Genomic DNA, 23,750 nt, shown 5'->3' with positions numbered 1-23,750 from the left:
CTGAAGACGTGGTAGGTAGCACACACCTCTCCACGTAGTGTAGATAGTTGCTTATGATCCTGAAGAAGTGCCTAGATCCTCCTGACACACGAGGCACGAAACATGTCGATCTATAGAGTAGAGCTTCATGACTAGACACCTTCTCTAGTACACTAGCCACTCTACACCAGTTTTAATCGGGTAGTTTACCTTCCGAATAAATTACTGATAAGGACTAACTGACCCTTTTTAACCTCACTACTTCACACATCTACACACTTTAGGCCCCCTTACCCCCATGCACCAACCGGCAGGAACAGAAGATCCCCGATAAAGAGCCCCGGTTCGGGTGCCCGTCAAGGATTGCAGCGCCGCCTTGACGAGGGGCAGAGCTCATATGATGAAGCATGACACCCAGCTTGCTGGGTGTGTGAGAGCTCTAGTTCAAACCAAGGGAATTTCCCAAGTTACTACTAGGCCTTTCTTTTTGATGGCATCCACGTCCTGAGCTAACTCTTCTATGCACCAGAGGAACTTTGTACCCTTTTTTGTTCTTCACTCTTTTGTTAATAACTTCTTTGTGGCTGGTGTTGCAGGCACAACAGCTACATACTTCCCCAACAGCATTTCCCTGACTATAATTTGTAACTAGAGTTACAGGCAGACAGCTACAGACTTCCCCAACTGCATTACCCCGACCATAATGGAAATTTTATTTGTTTTTCGCTTTTCTGTGTGCTTGAGAGTTAGCATTCGTTGCAAACGCTTGAGTTGATAGGTTTTTTGTTTATTTGTTTATAAATGGCACTGCTTTCACTTAAAATTTTTCTACACCGCACCGCTTTTAATTAAAATGTAAGGATCAGTAGATGTGAGTGCCGCGCTTTAATACACAGCATGGCTGTGCACCTTTATTTATGAACAGCGCCGCTTTCACTTTAAATTTAAGGAGAAGAGCTGGGCGCCTTACTTCAGCACACATGTCTTTATTTCAACATGCGCTGTGTAACTCCGACCATGTTATTGTTTACTTACCCTGTTCCAGAGGGCGCTTTTAATGCTGTCATAACACTTTTCTCTACTTGGGCATCGTTCTTAATTTTTTCAGCATGACACCTGATACTCCTTCAAAATTTCCAGTTCTGCACATGGTGATAAAATGCCTGATAGGCATTCAAAGCTAATTCTGTATATAGGCATTCAAAGCTAATTCTGTAGACGCTTGTTTAAATGTCCCTCTTGTGACTTTTATGCCAGCACCTGAGAAACCTGTTCAAACAATACTTGCTAAATGAGTGTAGGACTGGCATCACAGGGAAGGGCATTTGTGGATTTTAAACCCTGCTCTCTGTGTGCCATAAATACTGAGTGCTTCTGCTACTCGCCCGAGCCTCTCAGTTTGTCAGCTCAGTTCTATTCTGATTTGCCGCTGTTAGTTTACTGCAGTGTTAAATCATATGCTTCTACTTTCTGTCTTAGTGAAAAGCAAACTACACCTGGCAAAAGGCAAATTTAATTTTACTCCTAAGCACAGCTCTCGCGTAGTTAATTGGTTGAAAAGCCTCCACAGTTTCTACCCCACCTCTTTACTCTATGTAGGAGTCCAATTACGAAGTACTGGCAGCAGCCAAGTCGAGAGGAGATGGGGAAAACAATGATGGTGTCATTAACTTTCACTCAATGTGCTCCCTTGGTTCAGTTTTTTTTAAATGTATTTATTTATTTATTTATTATAAAGTAAATGTCATCTAGGCATTCCTTTCACAATACACATCACTTTGTCAAATTGCACCCAGCTGACTTTATTTTGTATTCTCGCTACACACCACCCCTTCTGCTCCTTAAATCTATTTTAGTGGCCAAGCAGTAACTGTAAAAGGTAAAGTTTGACTGTAACATCTCTGATCAGCATTTTCGTTCGAGATACAAATACATAAAATATATGGACAACCCTTCGCTCTTTTTTTTTTTTTTTTTTTTTTTTTTTTTTTTTTGAAACCGTTTATTGCAGTTTATAGAAGTTACAGGTATGGGCCTACAACCACACGGCCGGCCGCTAGAGCATCAAAAGCATATTACATACATACAGCAAAAAAAAATTTTCTCAGCGGTGCACAGTAGGAAGACAGGAGTAATCAATGGTGCAGGCCTCACAGCTCCATGCCCACAGTACGGTTCCATTTTCTTAATGCAAAACAACAAAAACAAACCACAACCGCAAGGCAACCCTCGATCCAAAGTGACAACACGTGCTCCATAAGTGGGGGATCCAAACCAGCAGCAAAATTCTGAAGAGGGGGACGGGAGTAGATCAGGGACTGGGGGACCGCGCGCCCGCGGCCAAGGGAGGGGCGCCATCTAGGGAGACGGAGCCGGCGAGGCCGCTGGTAGCAGCGGCGGCTCACAAATACCCCCGCGGTAGGCGTTCCAGGGGCCCCAGAGTTTCATCCACGCCCCAGGCTTACCCCTCGCCACATACACCACCTTTTCACGAAACATACACCAATCCATATGCTCTTTCCAGGCCGACACCGCAGGGGGCCTCTGGGATCCCCACAATTGGGCAATATCACGCTTGGCTATCATGTATCCCAGAGTCACCCACCGCGCCTGCGGGACCGAGTAGTCATTTGGTTCCCAGACATTCAGCAAGCATCTCCTCGCTTCAGGCAGCAGCGCGACACGCGTAACCATTCGTAGAACCTCATGCACACCACGCCAGAATCGCTCCACCTTCGGGCATTCCCACAGTATATGCATGAAAGTCGCCAACGCACCACAGCCACGCTTACACATTCCATCACCGGCAAAACCCATACGTAAAAGCCTTGGCCCCGTCACATAGACCCGGTGAAGGATCTTGAGCTGGACGAAACGAAGGCGAGCCGGGATGGCCACCTCTTTCGGAGAGGCCACCGCGGAAATCCAATCCTCGTCGTCCAGCTCCAGCCCGTCGGCAACCCAAGCCTCGCGGAGACTAGTCAGCAGACACGATCTATCGTTAATCAATTTTTTGTATATGAGGGAGATCGTGCTGTCCGGGACATGGCCATCTAGCACTCTGTCCTCCAGGGGGGAAGACTCCGGAATGGATGCAACATCCGGGAAGACGGAGCCCAGCGCATGGCGGACCTGTAGGTACCGAAAGTACTCACTGCCCTGCAGCTGAAACTCCGCCTGCAGCGTCTCAAAAGTTTTGAATCCCCCCCTCGTCCAGAGATCTCCCACCGTGCTGATTCCGATCGTGTCCCACTTTTCGAAGCCCTTCGACGTCCACAGGGAGCCCAACCTCTCAGATGCATACAGCGGAGACGCTCGGGTCAAACGGTCCTTCCACCCCATAGCTGCATTAGCCGCGTGCCAGACACGCACCATGACACGCGTCGGTCCCGTCAAACGGGAGTCGGGCGCGCCAGAGTAGAGCGCTCGATTATAATCGCCACCGGGCAGAAGCGTCCTGTCCATCTCAAATGCCGGGTTCAAGGCGGGCCCGTAAAGGCCATGGTTAATTGCAGCTAGTTGGGAGGCCCAGTAATACCGTTTGATGTCCGGGAGGGCGACCCCTCCATCGTACCACGGGAGCGTCAATTTAGCCAGAGCAATACGCGGCCTCCCGTCCCAGAACAGGCGCCGCTGGAGGCCCTCCACCTCGCGAAAGTAGCGTGCCGGGACCAAGTCCATAGTGTTCTGGAGGGCGTAGAGGAAGCGCGGCAGGGACATCATTTTAAATAAGGCCGCTCGGCCGAGCGGCGAGAGCGGCAGACGCCGCCAGCGCACCACGTCCTCCCTCAGACGCTGGAGGGTGGGCAACAAGTTCCGCTCATAGCGGGCCTCCGGGTCAAGAGTGATATATATACCCAGGTACCGGAAACCCTGGGAGGCAATCTGGATCGGACAGTCCCGTGGCAGGACCGGGGCCTCCCCGGAGAGCACATAGACACAGGATTTCGCCCAGTTGATGACCAGGCCTGAGTTGCGACCGAAGGAGCGCAAAACATCAACCAGGACGATCAGTGACTTGCGCGGGGAGGCGAGATACAAAAGGATATCGTCAGCATAGAGGGACACGCGGTCCTCATGCTCGGGGGTCCAGCGGAGACCACGGATAGAAGGGTGCCACCGCAGCCACTCCGCCAGGGGCTCCATGGCCAGGGCGAACAGGAGAGGCGACAGGGGACAACCCTGTCGCGTGCCCCGCCCCAGCGCAAATGGGGCAGATACTCGCCCATTCACCACCACCTGCGCCAACGGGCCCGAATATAGCAATTTGACCCAGCTGACGAAACCCGGGCCGAACCCAAACTTCGCCAGCATCGCCCAAATATATGGCCATTCGAGCGTATCAAACGCCATAGTGGCGTCCAAGGACGCCAAGATGGCCGGCTCCCGCACAAACGGGACACGTGCGAGCACCCCGTGTAAGCGCCGCAGATTAAGCGCCGTGTTGCGATGTGGTATAAAGCCCGATTGGTCTTGGTGGACCAAATCGCCCACCACGCCGACCAACCGGTTGGCCAACACCTTGGCGAGGATTTTGGGCTCCGCGTTCAGAAGCGAAATCGGCCTATAAGATGTGACCCGCTCACGGGGCTTCCCCTCCTTATGGATCACCACAATTGTAGCCAGACGCTGGTCCGGCGGGAGGGAGCCCTGCGAGTGGGCCGCAAGGAACATCGCGCGCAGGTGGGGCGCCAACACATCCGGGCGTAGCTTGTATAGCTCAATGGGAATACCATTGGGGCCCATGGCCTTGCCGGATGCAACCGAGCGAATAGCCGAGGCAATTTCGTCCGAGGTGGGCGGGGCATCCAGCGAATCCCTGTCCTCCACCGTAAGGGAGGGCAGTGCGATGTCCCGAAGCAAGGCATGGGAATCTTCCTCCGAGCAGGGAGAAACCGGGGAGTAGACTTCGCGGAAATAATCCGCGAAGCAGGAGACAATGGCTTCCGGCTCAGTGACGCACACACCATCCACGCTCTCAATCAAAGGCACCACGCGGCTCGCTCTTTCCCTCTTGTCCAACCACGCAATCAATTTGCCAGCCTTGTCACCCACATCATACAATCGCCCCTGCTGCTCTCTACCGAGGCCCCTGGCCGCCTCCGTGACGAGGGCCCGATAGGCCGCCTGCTTTAAGTGCAAAACATGCAACTTAGCATCTGTTACCCCGCTCCCCAGGTCACCCTCCAGTTCTGCAATCTCGGCCTCAACCCGGGTCACCTCCTCCCGCTCGCGCCGCCGGGCATTGGAAATAAAGGAGAGGGCCTCCCCTCTAAGAACCACCTTGAAAGCCTCCCACAGGGAGATGGCAGACGGGACCGACCCCACATTCTCATCGAAATAGCGCTGTAAGGATTTGATCAAGTCGGCACGAATGGTGGGGTCGCGCAAATACCATGCATTGATCGGGGCCACCCTGCCATCCCCCCTCGGGAAGACATCGAAATGCAACAACAATGGGGAGTGGTCTGAGATACCCCGTGCCAAATGGCGCACCTCCCCCACCCTCCCTGCATGGGCCGCCGGGACAAGGATGTAATCAAGCCGCGAGAGGCTACCATGGGCCCCCGAGTGGAAGGTGTACTGTTGCAATACGGGATGCTTCAAGCGCCAGCAATCCACCAGGCCCAGCGTGTCTAAAAGGCCAGGCAGCCACGCCTGTGCCCGGGGGAGGTCCCTAGGGGGATGGCGATCCATAGACCCAGAGGCAACCGCGTTAAAGTCCCCTCCAACCACCAACAGGCCACCCGGAAGGTCCAGAAGGAGGCGCCCCAGGTCCGCAAATGTAGTGGCTTGTAACCCAGGCGGGACGTACACTGATATAAAGATAAACACTCTACCCTCCATTCGTCCCACCAGAACAGTGTAGCGTCCCCTCTCATCATGGCGCACCTCGTCAATCTCCAACGGGAGCGAGTTCTTGACCATAATACCCACCCCCCGCGAGCCCGAAGTGAAGCCGGAGTGGGCCGCCAAACGGTATCCCCGCCGATTCATTGCATGAAAGGTGTTACCTATAAGGTGTGTCTCCTGCAGGAAGACAACATCTGGTGAAATACGTTTTAAATACTGCAGGACCACACCACGCTTAATCCTATCCCCCAGGCCGTTAACATTCCATGACAACACAATCAAATCCCTACCCCCCATCATACGTCAAAACAATCGGTCGCCCCCCACCGAGCATCTTAAAAACAACAAAACAGTTGCGGGTTTGCCTTGCGGTGTTAACGAACAACACACCCCCCCCACCCCCCGGTCCCAACAGAACTCCCCCCTCCCTGCACCCCTGCATGAGCCCAGACAGCCCCCCCAAAGTGCAGTGTGCCTGTCGCCCCATAGCTAAGTACTAACTAGTCCCCCAGAGGAGGAGGGAAGCCCCCAGCAGACCCCACCCGACCTCCATGGGAGGGGAACATACGAAAGCAATATATGGTAAAGGAACAATATCCAGAGCAAGGCCTATACAGTCACCCCTCAATTCTGATCCGGCGGGCCCTCCCCGCCAGCCGCGCCCCCCCCACCCCGATCTCCAGGCAAAGTATCTAACCAGTCCCCAGCCGCCTCGGGCCGGTCGAAGAAGTGCGTACGGCCATCCACCTCCACCCTCAGCTTAGCCGGAAAGAGCATTGAGTACTTGAGGTTTAGGTCCCTTAGGCGACGTTTAATACCAAGAAAGCTCTGTCGCTGCTTCTGGACCGCCGGAGTAAAGTCTGGGTAGAAGTGTACATCCATGTTGTCCAGCCTGACCGGTCCCTGTTGCCTGGAGGTCTGGAGGATGGCGTCTCTGTCCCGGAAATTAAAAATCCGGGCAATAATAGGCCGCGGCGGGGCACCGGTCTTAGGGCGGCCCCCAGGGACCCGGTGGGCACGCTCCACCGCAAAAAGCTTACTCAGCCCCCGGGGCTGGAGATGGGTCAGGATCAATTCTTCCACGAAGAGATCTGCCGCCTCCGCCTCTCGGCCCTCCGGCACACCAATAATGCGAACATTGTTCCTCCGGGCCCGACCCTCGGAATCCTCCAGTCGCCGGTCCATCAGGGCGCTCGCCTGGCCAAGCCGGCGCACCTCCCCTTCGCTCTTTTTTAAAACAACTTAAAACTTGAGCCTTCTCTTGCATGGAAGACTGTCTGTACCAGCGGTGTAATTAAGCATTTTATAGCTCCTGCTGGGACCCGGTCCTCGGTGAGCAAAGGGTTATTGGGGATGTGTTTGGATTCTTCAAGATTTCAGGGTGCAAAATCCCTGATTTATCCCCTCTCGGGCCCTTCCCCGCGGATCCCGACGAGGTGCTCTGCCCCGATAGCAATAGATGGATTCAAGTACCTGGGGGTGTATGTCACCAGGGACATGGCGGAGTTCTTCACCAAAAATCTTGAGCCCCACCTGGCGTGGCTGGCATTGGACTTGACCAACTGGAGGTCCTTGCCTCTCTCCCTAATGGGACGTGCCGCGCTATTTAAGATGCTGGCATTGCCGTGACTCCTATATATCCTACAAAATATACCATACCCAGTTCCAGGCGAGGTGTTCAAGCATATATCCCAGGCTGTGCGGACGCTGCTCTGGGAGGGTGAGAACCAGAGGATAGTGATGCGTAAGCTCACAAGAGGGGTGTACGACGGGGGGCTGGCCCTCCCGGACGTCCAATTGTACTATTGGGCCTCGTGGTCAACGACTGGGTCTACGCGACAGGGTCGGAACCAGCTTACAGAGTAGATGGGTATGTTATGCCGGGAGGCAACTGCGAGCCGCTTCTATACTCGCGGAGGCAGCGTAGGGATCTACCCTCGCACACGGGGGTCACGCTCCAGTGTTGGCGGGAGGCCAATACATTTCTGGGGTGGACAGACACCTTAACAGGCAGGACCCTGCTATGGCTTGGAGACCAGCTAACGGAGGTGACCAGGCTAACTGGCTTCAAGGGATGGAAACTAATTGGGATCGACTACCTGGGCGATGTATGGAAACGGAAGGCCCCTAGATCACTCGACTACCTCAAAAAAGAGTATCAACTACACAACTCCCATCACTATCTGCGCCTCATACCCGCCCTGCGCTCTCACATTCACTCTGACACATCGATTCCAGAATATTCTCCCATGGAAGACAGGCTCCTCCTCTATCCCATTCTCGACAAACCTACGTCCACTATCTACCGAAAGCTCATAAATAACATGCCTGACCCATTGGTGTCCCTGCGCGAGAGATGGGAGGGAGACATTGGTGAACTGGAGGACGATGATTGGTTAGATGCCCTGCAGAGCCCCCGCGAAATTGCAATCTGGACTAGGTTGCACCTCGTACAGTTGAAAATTCTGCATCGGGTGTATCACCCGCGAACACACCTGTTCTCATGGGGCGAGAGCCTGTCCCCCCTGTGTTTGAGGGGATGTCAGGGAGAGGGGACATTCTACCATATTCTATGGGAATGCCCGAACATAGTGCCCTTCTGGACTAAAGTAGCACATACGATGGCAACAGTTGTGGGTTCGCCGGTCCCGGTGGAGCCAAGGTGGCTTTTACTTATGATTGAGGGACCCACGGACTGGTCCAGGTAATAAGAGATTTGGTTGGCCATGGCAGCCGGGGTGGCGAAACATAATATTGCCAGTTGCTGGGAGGCGCAGGCGCCCCCGCAATGGGACCAATGGCGACGAGATCTGGACTGGTGTCAGAGGGCAGAGGAAACGATCAATAAGTCCTGGGGCTGTGTGAAGAAATCGAAAAAGATATGGGGGCAATGGCGGAGGTATTGAGTCACGCAGGATGGGGAGGGGTAAGGGGTATAAGTATATTCAAACCATTGCACTGCCATGTTTGCCTGCTGTAGTATCATGTAATGTTATCCTTCATGCCAATTGAACACCGCTGTATAATGTATGAGAACATGAGCAAAGTTAATAAAGATTTATTTAAAAAAAAAAACAATTCAGGGTGCAGTACCTTAAGCGGCTAAAAGAGGTCCCATGAGACACCTAGTAACAGCCTGTGGAACTGCACCCTGCAAAGTAGAACCGTAAATGTTGCTGTACCGACAATCTGCTGCATGTATAAGGTCTCAAAGGCAACACCGATTGCATTGCAAATGCTTGTTAACGCGGGCATATGTTGCCCCTCATTACTAGCCATTTAACACTCACATTTAGAAATAAGCAGCAGAAAGGTGACTAATGAACCTTTGGAAAGGCCTTCCACTGTAGGGTAACACACGTTGCTGAGTTTTTAGTAACTTTTGAGCTAGAAGCAGATTTGTTAGTTAAAATTTGCAGATTATATGGCCGATAGTGACAAATGCAGCTAGTCTATAATTTTGCAAAAAATGCAGCATCTGAACAGTCGCATAATTCAGTGGCCATGCTAATTACTCTTGCACTGTATCACCCTGTTCTATCCCCTCCCTTTTCTCCACTTACCTTCACTGCCTACATAGTGTCTGCGACTTAACAAAACCACTTTTCGCGACATTGTCAGTACTTTCATAAATAGCATGCTAGGTTTTCTTTTGTGTACTATTTTTTTTTTTTTCCTTTCCGGATATCTGAATGTGAAACACTTTCATTCACGGTTCGCTTGCAGACCTTAATGTTTGAAACTTTAAGTACACGTTTTATTATCAAATCTAGTTGTTTACTTGTGGAGTGATCTCGTCAATGTTTGAGTGCATTGCTTTTAGACATCACCGGATGTTACTTATGTTCTGTGGCAAAGCACTGGACATGGAAAAAAACACAAATACTTGTTTCTGTGAATGCTTCTGTTTACATAACAGCTGTGATGCTGAGATTTTGCCCGGTTATGTGCTGAATAAATGTTGTGTGTATTTCTGTGAAAACTAGCTTCATTTATAATGCATGAGGATTCTTAGTATCACACAGCAGGATTACCATCTTCTGTATAATAACTTTAAAAGAGTCACAGCTATTTTCATCCTTGGACGACCGGAGAAGCCCTGAGTGTACCTTTCGGGTATGTAAGCACCAAATCTATGCTGGGCAAACCAAAGGAGAAGCTTCCATGCTGACACGAGACCCTGCACGAAACTCCAGCACACAGTGGTCCAACATCCCTTGCGGGGTGTCTAACTCGAGACCAAGACTGGGTCCTTCATTCTTTCCCATCAGGTAATGGGGTTGGCTTTTTCCTAGGGCAATTCTTGGCTTTACACCTACATGCTTAGTACACTTGGGAACACTTAGCTAAGTTTGCATCTTAGGAGTACGTTTGATTAGGGTCGTGTATCTATATGCATGCATATATTCACTGTTTTAGCACCATGGTAGAATTCTACCTTTTATTTACTCTCCCATCTCTAACCTGCCACTCCTAGCCAAAACCTTGGAGAAATGTGTCTTACTTCAACTCGAGAGCCACATTGGCAAATACAACTTACTCGACTCCTTGCAATCTGGTTTCAGGAAAGGCTATAGTACTGAAACCACCATGCTGAAAATTTCCGACGACATTCATCGCTCGCTAGATAAGGGAGACGCTTGTCTTCTTATCCTCCTTGACCTCTTAGCTGCATTTGATACAGTTAATCATTGTTCCTTACTTGAATCTCTCCAGTCCCGCTCTGGCCTCAATGGCACTGTCCTTAACTGGTTCACTTCCTACCTCCAACACAAACTCAACAAATTAAAATAAACTCCTGCCTCTCCAATCCCACCCCTGTCTCTTGGGGTGTCCCCCAGGCCTTTATTCTCTCCCTCCCTCTCTTCAACCTCTTCATGGAACCCCTTACTATCATTTTGAAACAAGCCAGGATTAATTATCACATTTACGCTGGCGGTATGCAACTCTATTACAAAATCAAATCACACAGCGATCTCCTTCATCTAAACCATACTCTAAGCAAGATTCAATCCTGGTTTTACTCCAACCATCTAAAACTGAACCCTAACAAAACAGAAATCATTCTTTTCCCCTCCAAAAGTAACAGTCTTCCTATCCAAGGCTGGATCTCTGACCTCAATGCCCCTAACTGTCTGCTCAATATCGACAACATCCCTAGGTTTCATCCTAGACAAAAATTTTACTCTGAAAGATCATATAAAATCAAAATAGGCTTTATTCGAAATTACAAAGTGAATCATAAATGCTACAAAAATACATCCATGACAGTTTAAAAACCAAAGTGCAAATTTAAAACAGAGTACAAAAGGTTATTCTGTATAAACACATGTATATACAATTGTCATCAACTGCATACTCACTCAATTACTATTTACAACTGCTTCCTGTAATGAATGACGGCCAGCAGAAATCGTGACATTACTAAGCATGTATATAAGTTCGGTAGCATTTGCAGATAAATAAAAGCCTGCCGGCATTGTGTAAAACCCAACTGTAATAACATGGCTTTAATGAGTTTCTTCTCAGCCCTGAAAAGTGTTTACAGAAAAGCACAGTATGCATGGTATTCTGTGGTAAGGTATCATCACACTGGGAATTCACCTGGTCAGGTGACCAGTTGTTAATAGTAGGAAAACTAATTAAACGGTGGAAGATATCCAACCAAAAACAGGTCAGCACGAACCTGTGGCACGAATTATACACATTGGCTAAATATGATTGCATATAGAAACTAGTCAAGATCATTTGATTCCTCAACACAGTGGGTTTCCAGATTTCCGAGGCTAATCTGGTTTCCTCCAATAATGAAATGCATTTCAGTTTCAAGGCTTTTCTTTGAACACTAACCAGACTCTCGGGAAGGTTGAAGTATTCGGGATGGCCGAGGTCTGTCAGGAAGTTGTACACCTATTTAAGCCAAGGGATGTTAAGGGCATGTGAAGATTTTAGGCAGTCAGCAATTATGGCTCGATTGAGAGTAGTATGTTCAAATGACCATATTTTGTGCCATAGTAGAACCGGCTGGATCCTGAACAAATCTGCTATGTAGGGGGCTCCTAGTTCGGAGTGACACACATACTTTTTGGGCTACTTTTTGGGAGAGCAAGGTGAGTCCTTAAAAAAGCTGGAGTATATCAATCTTTCTACGCCCCCAGATCTCTGCCCTTTACATAGCGGTGGATCTACATTTGGCCTTAAAAATTGATATCAATTCCTTTTGGATGTTTAATGCCAAGCTGTCTAGCAAAATTTAGTAAAGCCATTATCGTTTTCATAAAGTGGAGTCACCTTGATTTAACCGCCCCTTGCCAATTCCCAGATTGACTGAAGACAATGCCCAGATATGAGAATGACTCGGTGAACTGAATTGTGGAACCCTCAAAGAAGATGTCACGGCAGCGAGTGGCCTTCTTCCTGATCTTCATGGCGAAGTGTTGCTACTGTTAATTTTTAGACCGAGGTTTTGCATGAACTGAGCAAACTCGTCAACTAGATGCTGAAGGCCAATAGGAGTACGGGCCATTAGTACCCTGTCATCGGCATAAAAAAGAGCTGGTATTGGCCGATGTCCCACCTGAGTTCGGTTTGCACATTTACTTGCCAATATGTCGCATACACTATTAATATAGAGATTAAATAGGAATGGGGCCAGTACGCATCCCTGGCGCACCCCTCTTCCTATTTTAAATGGCCGGGTACAGTTGCCATTGAGGCCATAGCGGACTCTACCCCTGCCTTGGGCGTACAAATCTCTAAAAGTTCACGATAGTGCAGTCCACGCCCATGTTTGCCATGATTGACCATAGCTTATCGGGAGCTACCAAATTAAACGAGGAAGATAAATATACCAAAACTGAAAACAAACTGCCACCTTTAAAAGGCACATATTTGCCAATTAGTAAATCTTGATTAATGGCTTGTTTTACAGTCCCAAGCCCAGCCCCAAAACCGTACTGTTGGTCCGAGAGGATGTTGTTTATTTCTGCCCAGTCCTGAAGTCGTCCTAAAAGAATACGACCAGCCACCTTTACCAAGCAATGCGGAAGAGAAATAGGCCTGTATTGAGCTGGGTTGTTACGGTCACCCTTCTTGAATATGGGGAAAATAAGCGACTCGGGCCAGGTGGATGAAAAACCTTGTTCCCGGCAGGCTCTGAAGAGCAAGGTAAGGATGGGGCCCCAAAGATCAGTGTACAATTCAAACAGGTCAATAGGGATCCCATCAGGCCCTGGGGCTTTACCCCTCTTACTTGCTTTCAGTGCCAGAATAACTTCGTCCAAGGAAAATTCTGGATATCTCGAGTTGTTTAAAGTTCCAGTGAAATTGGAAACGTTGGTAAGAGGGGCTTGCCCAGTGTGAGCAGAAACAATAGGAGGAGGGAGATTACAATGTCCTCCTTAGGAGAATACCAATTAGTAAAATGTGCTATCCATGCGGCCTCTGTGATGGCTATCTCTGCTCGAGGGCAGTCTGGTGCATTGTGGGAAGGAGAGTTGATTACACGCCAAAATGTGGTATTATTGTTAGTTTGAGTTGTTCAATCACTAGTCCTCCCTAAACTTTACTACGGCAACACTATTCTCACTGGAGCTCCTAACTCTCACCTGGCCCCCCCTCGGAGCCGTGCTCAACATGGCTGCAAGGGTTATAACCAACATGCAAATGCTTTGATCTCATCATGCCTGCCCTCTAATCCCTTAAATGGCTCCCCATCGAAGGAAGCTGCATCTACAAGACTGCCTGCATCACCCACAAAGCTCTTCACTCTCAATCTCCGGTTTATTCAACCAAACCAATAAACTCACAAGAGCCGGAACCACTAGAACGATGAGAAGCTCTAATGCCCTTCTCCTTGTTCCCCAATTTCTAGAAAAGAAATCCACCCAGACTCCTTCCATCTCAGGAAATGCACCTAGCATCTGGAATTCCCTTTCCCAGGGACCTTAGATGCAACCCCTCCTACCTCTGCTTTAAAAGAGACCTTAAACGACTTCTCAATAAATTCTTGAGTTCATAATTCTTTCAGATCCTGTGTTCTCCTGAACAGGCCAGTTCTCTGCTTTCCTGCTGACCTCTCATTTTCCTTGTGTGCTACTTATTGTTTCACCTGCCTTTGTACCCCCTGGTCTCTCATCTATTTTGTCAACTCTAATCTTCTGGTCTGTAAGATTTTTTTTGCATTCTCACTTGACTTTGCTTAGTTGTCTTGTCCTCTCATGTTACCCCTCCCCTCTTACTCTAAAAATGGTTCTTTGTTATATTTTATTATGTGCTCCTTTGTTCTTCCTCCTCTATTTTATTTAATCCTAAGAGTTTTGCCTTCTCCTGTTCTTTGATGATGAGATTCCCTTGTACTTTATTGTATTTGCATGTAACTACTTCCCCACTGTTAGTGCCTTGCCCTTGCATCTGTAAAGCGCTACGATACCTCTGGGTCTAGCCGGCGCTATACAAAACCTTTTTAAATAAAAAATAGATAAATACTGTGTTGGTGCTTGTAATCGCATATATCCGTTTCTGTCTAATCGTTGTTGCAGCACACACATTTTATACAGGAGTAAAGCTGGTTCAATAAATGCTTATTGAAAATGTCCCCATCGATTATTCTGTGTATCTCTCTGAGAAGAAGTAAGCACGAGTGACTGTGCGAAAATTACTGTACGGTTTCCACGATCCCTGAGGGGGTCAGGGTTGTCATGTTCATAAGTTGCCAGAAACTATTCGCTCATTGGTAAGGTTGGGGCGCACATAGTGGCACTATGAGCTAGCTGGTCTACAGGGTAACATAGCCTTGCGAGTGTCTGGAACCGGTCTGGGCACCAATCCCGTAGTTTATGTTGTCTAAACGCGCAGATCCTATATAGATTTATAGTAACTACACAACACTGTGGCTGCTTTTGTCCTGCCCTCGAAACTTCTTATTCGGTAGACAGTAAACCTTTGTCCTGCCCTTGAAACCTCTTATTCGGTAGACCGTGAAGTAAGATATCTATATAGGGCAAGACTCCTGGTCCAACCTTCTCTGTGCACCATCTAGGACCAAAACAAACCAAATGGAAAGCATTCGACTTCTGAACTATGTAAGATTAAAAACTCCGATATTTTTTAACATTTAATACAGAATAGCTGTAATGTTCTGTTTGTATTTTTTTTATTTATTTTGAAAACGAATGAAGGACCTGATTTAAGCTTTGGCTGTTTATCAGGGTGGCGTAGGACATTACATCCAACACCCTGACAAACTCCTGCCTGCCATATTTGGTCATCACTGCCAACCCAGCAATGATTTCTCTGCCTTCAGAAGAACTGCAGTGGCAGAAGTTCCTCTAAAGGCAGTGCAAGTTTGTAGCATGGCTACCGTCTTTGAGACACCCACTCACCAATTGTTTTTGTTTTGAAGAACAAACTCCCAAAAGGGGTTTGTTTTATAAAAAGTAAACTCATGTCCCATACCAGCCTAAGAGTTTTCTACTATGGCTTGCAGGTTTGTTTTTAATTGCATTTCTTCTCTAGTACGGCCAGAGAAAAGAACAGCAGAACATGTGCTCTAAATAGGGAGATCGACCTGATGTTCTTACTCCAACAGACTCTACTTGGTCAGCCTGTTGGAGTAAGATTTGAAACTGTGGAGCGGTTGGAGGGGGCAATCCCCATCGGCATTATGACAGTCCGGCTGACTCTGAATCGAGTGGGCTAACTGCAGGTTTGGTGAACAGTTTGTGCCAGAGATCCCGGTCGACCAAACTATACATCTTTTATTTACATATGTATTTCAATAGTTAAGTAAAATTATGATGGCTTTAAGAAACTGAATTTTTGATGGGGGGGTGAAGGGGTTGGTAAAAACCCTTCTCAAACAACCACAAAAGTCAAAACATTAACCTGTGCTTAATCCTCTGACAAAAACAGTCAGGCTTAACTTAGAGGCACCGTGTTAAAATCTTTATTTAGCGCACCATCAGTAATAAAGTAACACAACAACACAAGAGAGATCCCACATCAAATTAGAGAAATAGTGTAAAATGCATTCAATAAAATTTGATAAAACCAACAAATCCAATCGGCAGAACCGGATTTATGCAATTTTAAAGGTTTAAGTAACGATGGCTCCAAGAAGCTGAAATCGCTAACTGTGTGTATCTGGTCGCACTAGACTGGGTCAAATTTACAGTTTCATGTTGAACGCAATGAAGAGTGGACCGGATACAGGGACTAGGTCATTCCAGCTGAAAAAGTTGCCTTCTCAAAAGTCGGGCGCACAGAGCTCAAAACTTCAGGATTTCACAGGAGAAGCTCAACTGATGTCAGACAAGAGTCTGGGACCTGGGGAGGCACCGCTATGAGATCAGGAACTCTCTCCAGCAGAGGTCTGCAGGGCCAGTTGCAGCAGGTCAGCTGAGCAGTTGCAGGGAGGCTTCTGCCTGGAGCTTGTTGTGCTCCAGAAGCTCAGAACAGGAGGTCAGCCAACTTACTGTTGAAGTCGCTCAGGTTAGCCTGGGATGAAGTCTTCCTTCTTAGAGAGCAGGGCAGGCCTCAAGAAGCAGGGCAGGCTTTAAGAAGCAAGGCAGGCCTAATGCAGCAGCAGGACAGTCCTCTGGGGAACAAAGCAGGCCTCAAGCATCCGGGCAGTCCTCTGACCACGGACACTGAAGTTCGCCTGTATTTGGCGTCAGTGGCATGTTCAGTGCCTTATCTTTTACACATTTTGCTTTTGTGTTAGTCCAACATTAAAGACATAAAAACAAAGCATTGGAACCAAAATGCAAAGATACGAACACGACTGGATGAACTACTACATTGACTTCAGAGACCAGAGACTGTGAACACAATGGGATTCCCTGTAGTCTTTATTTTTTTCACCAGCAGCAGTGATGGTGTCAAATTTCTTTCTGCTTAGGGCATGATCTGAGCTAAGGCTTGCCCTGCATTTAACTTCAAACATTTCTACTTACTCGCAATCAGAAGTTGGCACTTAATTAATGTAATAACATAACCCAATGTTGTTCTATGGGAGAGGTAGGTCTTGCAGCAGTAAAAAACGAATTTAGGAGTTTTTCACTACCAGGGCATGTAAAACGTATAAACACATGTCCTACTCTGTAAATACAATGCACCCTGCTCTATGGGCTGTTTAGGGCCTACTATAGGGTGACGTATGTATTAGGAAAAGGGATGTTTAGGCCTGGCAGAAGGTTTATTTTGCTAGGTCGGATTGACAGTAAAAAACTACACACATACTTCAATGGCAGGGCTCCAACATGCTTTCTACGGGCTACTTAAGTGGGTGGCACAGTAAATGCTGTAGGTCCACCAGTAGCATTTAATATACAGGCCCTGGGTACTTTACAGGGACTAACAAGTAAATTAAATGTGCCAATTGAGTGAAAATGTATTTTACCATGTTTAAAACGGAGAGTTCAAGCAATTTAGCACTGGTCAGCAGTGGTAAAACGCACAGTCCTAAAACAGATTTCAGCAACCCGGAGTAGAGAAGGCAACATATTTGGGAGAAGGCCACACCAAGGCTGGGGGGTGTAGCTCACAAGTAATCAAATTTCTTCCTCGGATGTCGATCTGACTCTGTATCCAGCTGATAGCAACTTGCCAGAAGCAAGTGGAAACACCATTGTTTTTGCTCTACTGGTGTGGCTAGGCACAGTGTCTGTTTCAACACAGGCTTTTTAGAATGGTTTACAAGCACACCTCATTTGATTCATACTTATCGTTAGCCCTTATAGTATGTACTGATGCAGCTTCTGGTACTTCTTGAAGGGTTGCACTTCAGTTTCCGAATGCTTGGGGACAGAGTGGCAGAAGTTGAACTGCTGCTACAAAGTAGTTCATTTTTGTGTAAGTGGTGCAGGTGCTATTCGGAAGACACCTGCCCTCTACCCCCGTACCACCCCAGGCTATACCTTCAGGCAGGACTTTAAGTGAGCCGGGTCCTGCCGGTGCTCAGGTGCTGTGACGGGTCCCTTTCGGGCTCTCCATTTTTGCCCTCCCCATCAGGGTGAAAAAAAATCTTAGCGCTGTAGCAGTACCACCCTTCACTGCCTTTGAGGTAACTTCAAATAGCCTCATTATAGTACTTGCACAGTCCCATCATTTCAGAACTGAAGCATTTTTGATGTTATTTATATAGGACAAAGCTAAAGTTGTTGCTTATTTATCCTATGCAACTAACAACCACAAACAAAGCCAATAGTGCTGGCTTGTAGTAGGTTTAATGTTACTTTTATTATACAGCTTGGTGAAATGATAGAAGCAGCAATATACATTATGCTAAGCATAGATTTGTAGCTTGTGTTTTAAGGCACGTCCTTAATTACACCAACCCCGCACCTTTGAGACCATCCCACTTAAAGTCCTGCCTACAGGGACACGTCGGGAGGACCAGCTAGCATGCCGTTGTCCCAGGCCTGCCGTGGAGGGTGACGCGATGTCCACAGTTAGGCTGCTTAGTGAGTTTCAAACATTGGGCACCTGTGAGGGCCTCCGGGGACTACACGGGCAAATGGATCTGGCCACGGACAAGAGCTTTTTGTAAATCAACAAACGCCGATGTTCGTCCTATAAGTTCTTGAACACTTTCTTAAACAGTTGGAGCCTCCGCACAGCCTGAAACACTCTCTCATAGGGGAGAGGTTGTGATTAAGTGCTCTGTGGTGGTAACGTTTGTGTGGGGTGAGCTGAACAGTTGCAGCATCACTGAGTTTTTGTAATTTTTTTTTTTTTAAAAACTCCTTTTACTGGTAAAAAGCTCAAACCCCCTATTTCCTGCATCCTTCAAATCTGAGCTTGGGCTGTTTCTCTTCACTCGTGGCAGTCTACATGTTCTCCTCGGGGAGCAGCATCCATGTTCCTTATTACTGTTATTGATGATGAAGGACCAAGGAAGCTTGCACCGGTTATTTTTTAGGTCTCGCCTGGCGTTAGCATCACGCATGCGGTGCTCTCGCCATGCGAGGGCTTCTTGGAATCGATGCGATTCCAGAAGCTTGCTTTCTGCTCCGTCCGTGTTTTGCATTGGTGCGCGTCATTTTGCATCACCAGTTATGCAAAACCGGGTGTTATGATTGTCCAGGAGGATTTTTAGTCCCTCCTGGTTACCGCCATGTCCGCTTTTGGCCCCGCCCACCGGGTTTGCATCTTTTACTGGTCAGCAGGAGACCGTGTTTCCTAATTAGTCACTAATTCTTTTTTTATTTTTTATTTTCTTACTGAGCTACTGTATCACCACTTCTGTTGTTCTTCTGTTTCTTCTTGCTCCTTCTCACTAGCGTCAACCTTTCTCCTTTGCGTTCTTTTTCTCTGCCTTTAACCATCTTAATTTCGCCTTACACTCATCCTTCTTTATAGCATACGTTGTATTTATTGTTTTTTTTTTCTCATCTCTCGTATTCTTTTCTCTTCGTCTCTCGTCCTGTTTCTTTTAACCTTCCTTTCTAACACGCCTTCTAAACTCCCTGTCCCCTTTCGCCCTTTTCCTTACTGCCGTGTTTGTTTGTTCTTCTGTGTGCTTTTTTTGCCGCACTCACGCTCTTTTTTTCCTCTAACTCATGCCGGAATCTCCTTTTGACCTGACTCGTTCTCACTTTCCGTCCCTCCTACTACGTTTTTTTTCACTATGTGCTTTTTTGTTTTGTCCTTTTTTAGGTCTCGGCTAGCGAAGGCTGCGCTTGCGCAGTCTCTCTCGCGAGATATAATGTTTTTCAGAAGTGGGGCTTGAACCCGCCCCTCTTCTCCATTGGCTGGCCTCTTAAATGCTGGTTAGCCATTGGAGAAGAGCTTTGTCCGTCATACAAGCCCTGTTTTTTTCGCTTCTTTCTCATTTTTTACTCCCTGCCCCTTTTACGCGTGGTGGGCGTGTTTGTCTTTTTTTTTTATTTTTTTTTACCGTCGGAAGGTTCGGCCACTTTGTACGCGGTCGCAACGGAGCGGGACGTGGGGTCGCCTCTTCCTTGCTGCAGTGTGTGCTAATGTAGCTGCTGCTCAGAACCGTATGCCACTACAGAACAGTATTATTTTCATTTACATAGTGCTCGAGCCTTCCACCCGGTTTCGTCTCTCACACTTGCTCCTTCGCTGCCCCTCACTCTCTTCCATTCTTGTCATTTACATAGTGCTCGAGCCTTCCACCCGGTTTCATCTCTCACACTTGCTCCTTCGCTTCGCTGCCCCTCGCTCTCTTCCATTCCGCATCGCCCCTTTCTGCCTTTTTTTCCAATGACCACCTCCCTGCCGCCTTTATCAATTCCTTCTATTTGTCTCCCTCCCCCACCTGTCTGTTTCTCCATCTCTCCGCCTTGTTACGGTCTCCCTCATTCTGCCTCCCCCACCCCGTCTCTCCTATCTCCACCTCACTCGCCCCGTCACCACAAATCTCACCTTCTGTCTCCTCCCCCTCGCCTGGCCCAATCCCCTCCCCCCATTTCCCCATCTCCCCTCCTGCTCACTTCCAACCTTCTCCCTGAATCTACGGCATGCCCTCCACATAGCTAGCTCCTCGTTCCTTTTCCTCACTTGTCCTCTCCCACCCTCTCATAAGTCTTCTAGAGCTTTGATCCCCCACGTCTCGGTGCTTTGTTACAATTCCCCTGACTGCAAACACAGGCGCCAGCACCTTACCTGGTCGAGACGGTGACAAGTAGGGACTGTCGGTGTGAGAAGTTGGCCTGATATATGATGTCACTAATTGTAGTGTACACCTTGTATCAGTCCAAACAACCCTTATGGTGATTGGTTGTAAAGTCAACCTTATAGACCAGCTATCCTAGTGGTAGCATGGACAAGAGCAGTCTTAGGCTAAACTCTGAATGGCATGTGAAGCCAGCTGTTATACCATTTGTAACCCCTTGAATACCAAATGAAAGGACACCACAACAGATATATATATATATATATATATATATATATAAAATAAAGTGTATTTATTCTAGTCAAACCCTCAGCACTCTTTATGAGATTCGAGGTAAGTACAACACAGTCTTATTCAAGCATACATTAAGTCACACAGGTAAGTAATACAGTTAGGCCCTAGGGGCCACGCAAACCATATACTAAGTAAGTGGTATAAGGACCACTGTCACGGAAATAGGATAGGCCTAGGCCTAGGGAATCGCTGGGGCTACACTATACTACCCAAGGTTAGGAATTGGGAGGCCCACGGGATTCCGGTGCAGAGTGGAAACACTCACGCGTAATGCGTATAATCGATAGAAATAGTACAAGTTAGAATTAATAAGATTTAGGACACTTCTGGAGTAGGTAGGAAGTCGAGACTTGAGAACTAGACACTAGGATAGTCAATACCCTGATGAGCACCGGAGTACCCAAGTTACCTAGCCCACGGGCTGCGGGTGCAAAGGTGTGAACTTGCGTCGGGTTTCATCGTCTACTCCTATGGATGCCTGAAGGAAAGATGCTGACAGGCAGTCAGTGAAGAGTGTCCGGTGGATCCCAAGGCCGGGATCAAGAAGGAAGGATACCTGCAAGCAGAAGGGACAGAGTTTGGGTCACTAGCCAGTGACCACGTGGAACCAGGAAGGAACTAGGCGATGTCGGGAGATTGCAGGTGAAGAGGTGAAGCTTGTCGCAGCAGCCACGGGTACCAGGAGATGTCGAGGACGACCAGGACCAGGAGGCGAGCTGTCCCACGAAGGCTCGTGCTGTCGGTGGCGTCGAAGTCGAACTAGGACTCGCCAAGCCTTGGCAAGCGGAACCCACGAAGAATGGAGGACTTGCTTCTGGTGCAGACCAGGAAGGTCTGGGGTGCTTCTCTTTTACAGAGGAGCAGGAGCCAGTCTGGAGAAGCCAAACCAGCAGTGGAAAATTGAAGGTGTGTCGTCGCAAAGGTTACTAGCCAACGGGCAAGCAACCGGACAGACGCGGCAAGCAGGAAAATGCAGAAGGGCCCCACGCAGGACTCGTGGAGTGTGGGGGGCTGATCTTCGGTGCAGATGGTGCTTGGGGTTGGGGCTTCTCAATCCCCGGTGCACAACCTCGAGGGTGCCTCAGAAGCTGCGCTGGAAGATACTCGCCACTTTTCCCAGGTAGCCGGTCCCTCGTCGCCTCCATTGATCTCAGCTCGGCTGTGGATGTGGATCAGGGTCGGAGAAGTCTGGAAATCAAGCCTCTGGTCAGGCTCTGCAGTCGGTCCCTCGTAGAACTTCAGCAAAGCAAAGGGTAAGTCTCTTGATGGTGCCTGTTTGCACAGGGTGGCCACTCCTTGGCCACAAGGGAGATTCTTCAGTCTTCTTCTTTCGTCGAAGGTCCAGAGTTTCTGTTCAAGTTGCAGGTTCAGGATAATCTAATCTAGCAGGGCCCAACTAGCTACTAATATACTGGGCTAGTGGGCTGGGCTACCTGCAAGGTCCCTCCTATGGGTGGGACCAGGAAGGGGAGTGGCTACACCCCCTTTCCTTTGTCCAGTTTCGCGCCAGAGCTGGGGCTGGAGTGCCCCAGCACCGGTTTGAACTGGACTATGCATGGAGCACCTTGTGTGCCCCAGGCATGTCTCATTCCTTTCAGCCCTCCCTGCCCCAATACACTAAAGTCTGTCTGGGGAGGTGCTAGCACCTCCCCAAGCAGGAAACCTATTGTCCAGGCCTCCCTGGCTGGGAGGGCTCCCAGCAGCAGGAGGTCAGACTCGTGTCTGTGGCAGCAGCATCCATTTTGTGATGCTGAGGCTTTGGTGAGAGTTAAACAGCAAAGTAGGATTTTAACATGTCTCCCCCTCTAGAAGGGAGGAATAATATCCTCATCACCAGAAATGGTATGGGGGTATTATTCCAAAGTGTTAGACACCTTACACAACATGTTTTGATAAAGCCAAACCATAGTTACCATAACCGTTTAAGATTATAAGGCACTTTAAGAGTATATGGTAGGCTATATCATAGAACAGCTATAAGGACATGGTTCCGAAAGCTGCAGACAGGCTCAGCTCATGCTAGAGCACCATCTCACATGTTACCAAGCACTCTGCCTCCAGGATTGTTAAGGCCTGCCATAGGAGTGGCTGATAGGTACACATGTGTCTATATATAAGGGTAGGTATAGGTATACTATATCTAAGCAAGGGGTGATTACACGACCTTACCCCAGCTGAGTGATCAGCCAGTTGTCTGATTGGAAGGCCAGACCAGGGGTGGCATAATACATTCTGCAGCCCCTGGGAGGCCTAGGGTACACCTATGCCCTGGGTACCTAGGGTACACTGTACATTGTCCAATAAGGTGATCCTTACCAATTGGGTATGTACCTAGGGTACATGGGGTCCATTTTAAAGAGAGAGCAGACAGCCTGAGACCCTGAATGGCAGGATCTCAGGCCAACTAAGTCGAAAAACCAGCTAGACACTAGGCAAAAAGTTGGGGGTAACCATAGTCAGATATCCACCTTCCTACAGTCGGAGCTCCGATAACAGGCAATTCCTGTTTGTGCAAAAGTTTATCTACGTGCCTGGGTCTGCCTGGCCCCGCACGGCCGGTGACATCACCCCGGAGACGCTGTTTTTCCCTCCCCAAGGGAATTCAACAAGGAAGCAGGGAGATGTGGTGGGGCAAGCTTCGTGCAGAGCTTGGGCGCGGGATGTTGTTAACTATTGAACTAACTTCTACCTTCCCTCCCACGGATCCTGGACACGGCGGGCCAGCAGGGCGCAGGGGGAGGGCGAAGGCAGTGCGGAGCGAGGTTGCCTGCCTCTGATCACCGAGTTGTGGGGTCATCTTTTGAGTTGTCGGGATGCCTGCGAAGACGGCTTTCAGGCACAGCAGCTCTGTGTACAAGCTGAAGCCTCTCGCCTGCTAGCCCGGCAGTTCTTCTCTCACTGAAAACCTTGACTTCAAGATGGGGTTCTCACTCTTTCCTCTACTTTCTTTTATTTGCTCCCCTGTGAAATGCATCCAAAAAAG

General features: G+C 48.5%; 1 protein-coding gene across 1 annotated transcript in view; it reads left to right on the top strand.

Annotated features, from left to right (window-relative positions):
• The window catches only part of ATP10D (ATPase phospholipid transporting 10D (putative)), a 755,240-nt gene that overhangs the window by 27,280 nt on the left and 704,210 nt on the right, over positions 1-23,750 (top strand). The window lies entirely within an intron of this gene.

The sequence above is a fragment of the Triturus cristatus genome, chromosome 2_2, assembly GCF_964204655.1.
Source record: "Triturus cristatus chromosome 2_2, aTriCri1.1, whole genome shotgun sequence".
In the NCBI taxonomy this organism is placed as follows: domain Eukaryota; kingdom Metazoa; phylum Chordata; class Amphibia; order Caudata; family Salamandridae; genus Triturus; species Triturus cristatus.
The sequence above is the reverse complement of the archived record's forward strand: the minus strand, read 5'-3'. Positions and strand labels throughout refer to the sequence as shown.